Source organism: Crocuta crocuta, unplaced genomic scaffold (assembly GCF_008692635.1).
Source record: "Crocuta crocuta isolate KB4526 unplaced genomic scaffold, BGI_CrCroc_1.0 C29733726, whole genome shotgun sequence".
In the NCBI taxonomy this organism is placed as follows: domain Eukaryota; kingdom Metazoa; phylum Chordata; class Mammalia; order Carnivora; family Hyaenidae; genus Crocuta; species Crocuta crocuta.
The window spans coordinates 1-8709 of record NW_027551540.1 but is presented as its reverse complement, the minus strand read 5'-3'; the positions used below and the strand labels follow the sequence as shown (position 1 = coordinate 8709).

Genomic DNA, 8709 nt, shown 5'->3' with positions numbered 1-8709 from the left:
TCCCTCTCTCTCTCTCTCTCAAAATAAATAAATAAACTTAAAATAAAAACCAAATAGCAGGTAGAACTAGGTCTGTTTAATGTAAGCAGTTACCCCCAGAGAATTCTCCAAAAGATACCTGTTGGGCTATTCTTCACAATAAACAGAAATGGATGATTTGCTATAAATTGGTTTTGAGCCAGACTCATAATCACAGGGATGTTCACGCCTATGAAACAGAGACAACAGATAGTTAGATGTTCACATTAAAAATGAGAAAAGAAAATATATCCATAATACTTTTTTGTTGACAGGAAAAGTAATTTTGCTTTAGGAGTTAACATGTAGGGGAAAAAAAGAACCATTTTCAAAATGTAGAGGAATTTAGAATAAATTTAAAAATCAAAGGGCAGAAGAACAAATATTGGATTATTCATGGAATAATTCTAACTTCACATTTATGTTCAGTGAAGAAGAAAGCCAGATACTCGATTCAATTTAGTGAAAGCAGCTGAAAATTTTCTTCTTTTAAGCAGTAATTTTCTGCTCACTTTTTATTTATATTATATGATTTATTCTTATAAGGTTTCAACTCTTAATTCCTACCCAGATATGTTTGTACTTTACTTTTGCTGTTCAGGCTTGTGGTAATCACATCTGAGTTCAAATTTATTTTTTTAAAACTTTTCCATAATCATTCTGCTCAGAGCTTTTAGGCTTTGTACTATAAATATGGGGTTTTTATTATATGACTAGAAACAGAGATTTGTTGCCTTTAATAATTATTTACTATGATAATTTATATCATGTGGCTCCATTGTAGCATTTGCCAACATTTAGAGTGGGTAAATTTAAATGATTGGATATTTTCCTATTTCTACACTGAATTCAGATGTTTTCTTTACCAATACTGCAATGTTTTCACACAAGTTTTTCAGAGTCATGAAAAAAATCATTTTAAGAAATACAACATGAATGATCAGCATTGAAAAATAATGGTAGAGAAGGAAAATAATGTGTCCTCTACACTCTTTGTTTGTGACTGGGGTGTGCAAATTAAACTGACAAAAGACATTAACAGAAAAAATGGTTCATTATATGTCTCCAGAGGAGCTTCACAGAGAAGAAGTAAATACTCCCAAAAATGTTAGCCTTGAGAGCTTATCTATCCATTTAACAAAGTGTGGTAAATTGTGGAGAAGAGACTCGGCCAAAAAAAAGAAACAAACAAACAAACAAAAAACAGAAGTGGGGCATGCTTCTGCTTCTGGGGGCAATAACTTGTGGGAAGGTAAATATATAGGGAAAATTAATGGTATGAGAGGATTATGCAGTAGGGTTTGTTATGCAGACTCATTTCACTGCCAGTTTTCATCTTCTGTGGTAAAGGTTGTTCTTCTTCTCCCGATATGGGAGAGAAGAAAAGAGACAGCTTCACAAGGAAATGCATGTCCTGCTTTTGGGCAGACCAAGGGAAAGCAGAGAGCTCTTTTTAATGTGCTGTTTCTCAGTTTTCTCCAGCTCAAAACAACCCTTCTGACAAAGTGGCTAATTTTGGGGTGCCATATTGTTATCCTCTTCAAAATCAAGCACAAAATACAAAATGCATGGCACCCTCCTACCTGAAATATCGGGGCTATGATGCCCAAATTATCAGCAAATGCAAGCAATTATGTACTCAAGCAAATTATGGCTGAATTGATGAGAGAATACAAAAAAGCCTAGTCAGTGTCACTGTTGTTCTCATTTGGGTGAAGCTGGAGCTTTTTTTGTTCTTGAGCCTCCACTGAGCAGATTCCTAAAAGTCAAAATGCTCACAGTTAAAAACTATTTGGATGTGTAATACATCAGGGTGCCTGCTGATCCCTGAATGATTGTTATGGCCTCTTAGAGAACTCTAAACTTAACAATAGAGGCAGTGGGTGATACTAGAAAGAGCTCTGAACCTGAAGTCAGGGAACCTGATTAGAGTTCATACTCTGCTGTCAATTACCAGTATGGCCCTTGGCAACCCACTTCACATTGTGGGCCTGTTTCTTCACCAATATAATGAGAGGATCAGATGATGATCTGTCAGGACTTTTATGTAAAAACAGCTGGAAAATTTGTCTACATAAGCCAACACTTCATTCAATGCAACTTTTTTATTTCTCCAAGACTGAAATACCCCATCTCCTCCGATTTAAGTTCCTCGAGCACAGTAATGCAAAGTCCTTCAGGAGATGACAGAATGGTAGTGGGAGTCTAATGTGACCCATTCAGATGTCAAAATCCATTAGCACTACACAGCATTACAAATTAACCAAGAAATTAGTGCCATGGATATAAATCTATAGAAATGTATCAATAAGATGGTTTAAAGGGTGCCTATCTTTTACATATTAGATAAGATCAGAAGAGTGTAAAGAATTAAAACAGACTTATGAGACATTCATCAAAGTGGCTTTTGCATTTCTAATGAAATTTCCTCCAATTATTTTTGAGTATCATGTGTATGCAGCCTAGATATTATTCAAAATGCCATTCATTCAAGGAAATCTATCAAACGGAGTGGTTCTCACAGTGTAATGTGTACACATATCACCTAGAGACCTTGGAAAACAAAGATTCTGATTATGTAGGTCTGGGGTTGGGCCAGAGGGTGTGCATTTCTAATAAGTTCCCAAGTGATGCTGATGTGGCCGGTCTAGGCACTACTCTTGCCGGAGCAAGTGGCCGGAAGCCACTGGAGAGCAATGGTTCTCAATCTTGGATACACATTTAAACCACGTAGGGAAACAGAGGAAAATGTCAGAGTTTGGATTGCATCTTCAGAGACACTAATTATTTTAGGAGGTGGACTGGGCATAGGATTTTAAAAAGCTTTCCAGGTGATTCTAATGTGCAGCTGAGTTTGAGAGCCACTGGCATAGAGATAATGACGAAAACCATATGAGAAGAGTAGGGACTTACCTGATGTAATAGAAGAATGAAATTAATACAATCCCTTAAGAGTAAGCATTCCTGGACAATAATGATTTCATGTTTGAGCCAGCCCACAGTTTCCTCCACAGGTCCTATCTCCTCATTGGCAGGTAAAATCCCATTTACAAATAAGCAAATATCAGTAGATGGGCCTCATCTCCTAACCAAATCCTTTCTCTTCCTTTTTTATTAAGTGGTGGCTGCAGAGATGCAAAAATAGCTTATACAACCAATTTCTCTTTGTTTTCCTATAATGTACTAGACAGCAGGAGGGAAATGGGAGATCTGAGTAACGCAGAAACGCCAGTGCCCTAATGCCACAAATTCTCCCCCAAGTCTTTTCTCACGGCTGCTCATGAAACCATTTGTCCTACCAGTTGATGCCACAGCTTCACTCCCATCTTCATTTATCTCAAAAAGAACGTGTTGCATGACTTGGGAAACAAACACCTCAGCTGAATCTGTTGGAAAATATGAGAGTGTATTTAAGGATTAAAATGTCAGAGCCACTATTGGGACTCATTTTCAAACGAACAAAGAAAAGGAAGAAAATAAAAAGCCCCAAACTCACTCCAAGTTACTTAATTTGCTATAGATGATGGTGGTTTAGGTTTAGCTCTTGCAGAAATGGTACAGAGACCCAGAGAGAGAGAGATCAAGTTTAGCCCAGATACAAAAGAAAAGACAGAACAGGATAAGCCTCAAATCAGGTATCCCACTAAGTGAAATATTTGTATGGACAGAAGGTTTCCTCCCCCTTAGCTATGGTCTACAGACAAGATGAAAGAGGCTTTGCAGATTTGAATTAATCCCACCCTATGTATTCAACCTCAAAGCCAACTTGCCTTTCAAACTCTGTACTCAGTTTTGATCTGACTTTAAAACAAAATTTACTTTCTTTCAAGACTGGTGAGGCTATGAAAGTCTAAAGAGCTTTTGTGTCATCTGTTACAAAATCACTTCAGAGCTACGCTTTAAAACCTGTCAAATTTCCCAGTGTTAAGATAGTGTCTTACAACATTCTCTTCCGGTGTGGATACAAGCTGAGAGAACATGCCCCTCATCTCCCCTTGGTGGAACTGATGTGTGTGTGAAGCGTTTCTGATCTTGTGACCTGTGGGGCTAGTCTCCTTGAGAAGGGGGATGTGAAGCCACGAGTTCAGAAGCCATCAGCCGTTCCTGCTGTGTCAGGACCACTTAGGTTCGACAGCGTTCCCCAGAGAGACCGCAGAAACATGGTCATACGTTCAGTTGGGGCCAGAAGGTGGAGGAAGGACGAGGGGCCTGGGATCTTGAAGAGAAAGGAGAAAAGGGAGCTCTGTCTCTCTTGAGAGAGAAAGCTGATGTGATGAGTCAGACTCCAGCCAGACCACCAGATTTATAAGGATTCAGGAAGAAATACCTTACTAATGGGGAACCAGTTGTGACAGCTTACAGAAAGGCAGAGGCCCTCAGGTAAGATAGAGAGAAGCCATCAAAGGGATATTTACATAAAAAATGGCTCCCTAAAAATAAACTCCAAATTGCTTGTGATGAATTTATCTGGGCCCCTGATTATCTCTGCTACTCTCCTCTCCTCAGGCAGTAGCTCCAGCTCAAGGTCAGGTATGAAGGCATGAACTCTAACTCTCCTACATAAACCCCCCTTCTCCAGAATTTTCCTTGACTAGCTCCCTTGTTCTTTAGGTCCTCCCAAAATGTTACTTCCCAATCCAGTGTTCTCTTCCCGGTCCTAAGTCAGCTTTTATCTGACCTAATCACCTTTTATTCCATGATGCTATTTTAGTTAATTCACAGCATCCATCACCTCACTATTTAATTAACTAATTACTTGTTAATTATTCATCAGCAGATATAAACTTCACTGGAAGGGGAACTCTGTCCATTTTATGCATCCCTAGAAAACTTCCTGGCATGTATTTGGCAAAGAATAAATACTTGTCAAACAAATAAATCAAAGGATATGAATACGTCCAGCGGCAGAGACCTGTGAGATGGAAAAGGGGGGCATGCACATCTTGAAGTGCCCTAGAATGGTCTATTATAAGGTTGGGTAAGTTAAGTGTGTTCTTTCCTGAGGACTACTTGAAATAAGGCAAGATTCACATATGGCGCCCAGAGTAGACGACCTAGGGCCCCATACCAAGGCAAGGGTGAAGAACAAAAAGCATGTTGGGATGGAGCAGAGAATTTCACTTCACTTCAGCACTGGTACCAGATCAAGTGACTCCATGGCTATTAGACTAGGCTTCTGGTCTCATGTATCCTGTCTGACCACAAAGTGGGCCTGGTCTCAGGAAAACAATGGGACTTGACAGACAATAGATGAGTAAGGAATCTGGACTCCATAAATTCACTGATTTCTCAGGTTTGTAATATTATTTTTTCCTTTTCTATGAAAATTCCAAGTACATCTTTGTTAGATTAAGAGGAGGAGAAACTTTTTACAGCTTTGCTAGAAGATATCCAAATAAATATTAGTGTGCCCACTTCTTTTTTTTTTGCATTTAGCATTTATTGAGCATCTACTCTGTGTCAGATGTTGAATGAGGAGATTTACATACATCCTTCCATTTTTTTTTTACCACTGGAATTTATTATCTCATTTAACAAATTAGAAAGTTGAGGCTCAGAAAGGTTAAATATTTTACTAAAGGTAATGGAAGAAGTAATAACTGTGTGAAGTCAAATATATCTCCAGGTTTACAAAGTAACTGTCTGAAAACATTTCACTCAAAACTTGTGAATCACATAAGTCTAGGAGAGTAGCTCTTGTGTAAATATCCCACGGCACTAGTGTTGGACTTTTAGTGAATGTTTATTGTACAAATGGTATGTAGGGATAGCAGGGAATTTACTGTTTTCCTAATGTCCAAATGTAGGGCCAGTGGCTATTTTATTTCAGGCAGCAAGACAGAACCAAAGCAGTTAAAGCAACTCAAATAGGCAACTCAGGAGAGAAAGAGCAGAAAGTGTTAGATATTTGTTTTTCTCTACTTAAGGTTATCCGCTTGCACAAATTCTTTTATAAAGCATTTTGGAGGTCTTTTCGTGATAAATCTGCCTATAAAAGGAAATTTTATAGAAGTCACAAATCCCTGAAGATTTGCAGGATGAGCGGCTGTTTTAAATGTCTGAGATATAGCAAGGGAGCTTCGGAAGGCCAGAAAGAAGTCTAACAGGAAGAGGTGCTTGACAAATGCCTTGGTTTATTTTAGGTTGGCGAAGTGGCTGTGTTCCAGGGCACACTTAGATAGCATCGTGCTGCAGTATTTAACGTCGACTGCCTCATTCCTGATGTTGATGAAATTGTCAGAGAAGTCAGATCTATCTGTCAGTGTGAGAACAAGTAGCTAAATCATGTGTGAAGGTAAAAATGAACATCTGTCACCAGTGTACCCCACCCACCTCCTCCACCAGGAAAGCTCACTCATTCCATTCATTTACCTGCATAATTGATGAGTGAATAGATTAATGAATACTTCTCTAAAACCCAGAAATTTACATAGGAATATACAATATTTCCATGTGATGATACAAAACCCCGTCAGACAGACAAGCTTTTATGGTTAGGCCCTTTTTTATAAAACTGAAGCCTGACTTTAAAAGCAGGTAAGAAACTGGAGACATATTGGCCCTCTTTGTCCATTTTTTTTCTTTTTAGCTAGTTATTGTTGAACTAGTGGGTACTGCCAGGACAAGAAAAAATAAAAGATTGTCTTGGGCTTTGTTGTGTGAGTGAGCTTCTTAGCCAAGTGCAGTTTCCCAGGTGTGAGTTAGCATAAAGGCTCCATCTCCTCGGATGTGTGGTTAGTTTCCAGCTAAATCTGCAAGCTGTGGCATTACAGTTTCTAGGTTACGTTCATCATCCAGCAGCTTATGGGTGCCTATTTCATGGGCTCCAATATTACCAAATTAACATTTGCAAATGGGTTTATAAGAGTTTTATTAGCTCTGCTTAGAGGAGAGACTCGAAGTTGTAATTTCCATTATTCAGATAAGGAAATCCAAACAGGGCTGAAATAAAAGCCCCTATAATACTTTACCTACACAGTTTTATTACAAGCATGGTTAGACGGCTTATCTCACATTCCAAAATGCTTTCTGACTTTCATTAAGGAAAACGACTTAAATGCAAAATAAAGTGCTTGTTTACAGACAGCTCAACATGACTATGACATTTAGTCATCGTGTATGTGTTTTCTAGGGCCGAATGCTCTTTCAGATCAGTCAGTTAACAGAATTACCAGGAAAACATATTAACATAATAATATAAGACGTATTTATCATACTACCTGTTATTCCAGAAAGGTCACAGCCACCACTAAATATCTCAGTTATATTCAAAGAATACAAAGCTTCTTTGAAGTCTAATTTTTGTTCAACTTTAAATCTGTTAAAAAAAAGGAAGAGGAAAAGTCTTGAAAACCTGTGCACCTTTATGCTACCAAAATGTTTTCTATAAAATGGATGACTTGGAAGAGATTATAATGTGAAGTCTTTGTTTTTATTATCCCAATTGCATTTCCTCATATATAATACCATTTTCCCCGAGCTCCACTGAGCAGTTCTGAAGTTGCTAATAACTTGCTTCCCAGATAAATGGTTGGTGGGAAGGGGGAAGAAAATATTATATTTTTTTGAAGTTGTAATTATCTAACAAAACAGGGTGAGAGTTCTAAGTTTTCAATTACTTGGTGTTTTTCACACCATCAAAGATGGTTCCTGGCATGCATCCAAAATACTGTGGAAAGAGAAGAGGAACCAACAGCCCTTGAACTTTTGGCTACTGAAGTACAGAGAAGCATTAATAATCTGTTGTTCTTCCCAACCATTGTCATAGCTGATATGACGTCCTTCAATTTATGGACACATCTAATGTCTTCCCGATAGGTTCTGTAAAGGGGATAAAAGATAGAAAGGGAATTCAATTTCTTTTAAATAAAATAAAAGATAAAAATTATAGGAGGCAAAAAAAATTGCTGGCCACGACTTCCAATGCAGGGCTCTAGCTTCCACACAAGTCTTTGAACCTCAATTTGCCTGATGTGAAGACCTTATCCAGAGACTCTCAGAGAGTCTCTCCGGCTGATGTGTGATTCCAAGTTAACAGAACACTGAACCTCACTTTACCGTTTCACTAAAAAGGAAGCAAAAAGAAAAACTTGTCCTTACCGACTTTATAGATGCCAGAAGCATCCGTGTGCATTTTAAAACCAGGTTGGAAACTTTATGAAAGAAAAGAACAGGGATTTCTGTGTATTTCTTACATCAGTGAAATTCCAAACCAGGTTCTGCCTGAGGAGCTCAGTCTGTGAACTGTATTCTCCAGTTTGGAGACAGACAAAGCTGGTCAAGGACGGAATCTTTGCTTGCTAATAGGTAGGCCCGTACCAGGGGTGAGAGATTAGCTTGAACAATCAGCCCAATTAGATCACTGTTTTAGTTGCCAAATACTGAGCAGGCTTCTTAATTATAGTTCTTGAAAATGATGAACATGCTATGTAAGAAATTTACTGGGCCTGAATTATATCTTGGTAAAATATTATATACTTTTGGAAAATATTAACTTATTCAGAGCTCTGAGTATGGGTACAACATGGACATTAAAATCTATGGATAGTGATTTAAAATCAGCTTCTTTCTTCTCAGTTCCAGCTAAGAAAGATAATATGCAACATGATGGGTTTGAAGTGTTCATTTTTTTCCTGTTTTTATTACCACATTCTTTTTAACAACTAAATGGAGTATAGGCATCTAACAGGT

General features: G+C 38.1%; 1 long non-coding RNA gene across 1 annotated transcript; it reads right to left on the bottom strand.

Moving 5' to 3' along the window:
- Positions 1 to 124: 124 nt before the first annotated feature.
- LOC144219177 (uncharacterized) lies at positions 125 to 7332 on the bottom strand. Its single transcript, XR_013331326.1, has 3 exons — positions 7239 to 7332; positions 3318 to 3404; positions 125 to 208 (listed from the first exon to the last, which is right to left on the bottom strand). It is a non-coding gene; the product is annotated as an uncharacterized LOC144219177 (long non-coding RNA).
- Positions 7333 to 8709: the final 1377 nt, after the last annotated feature.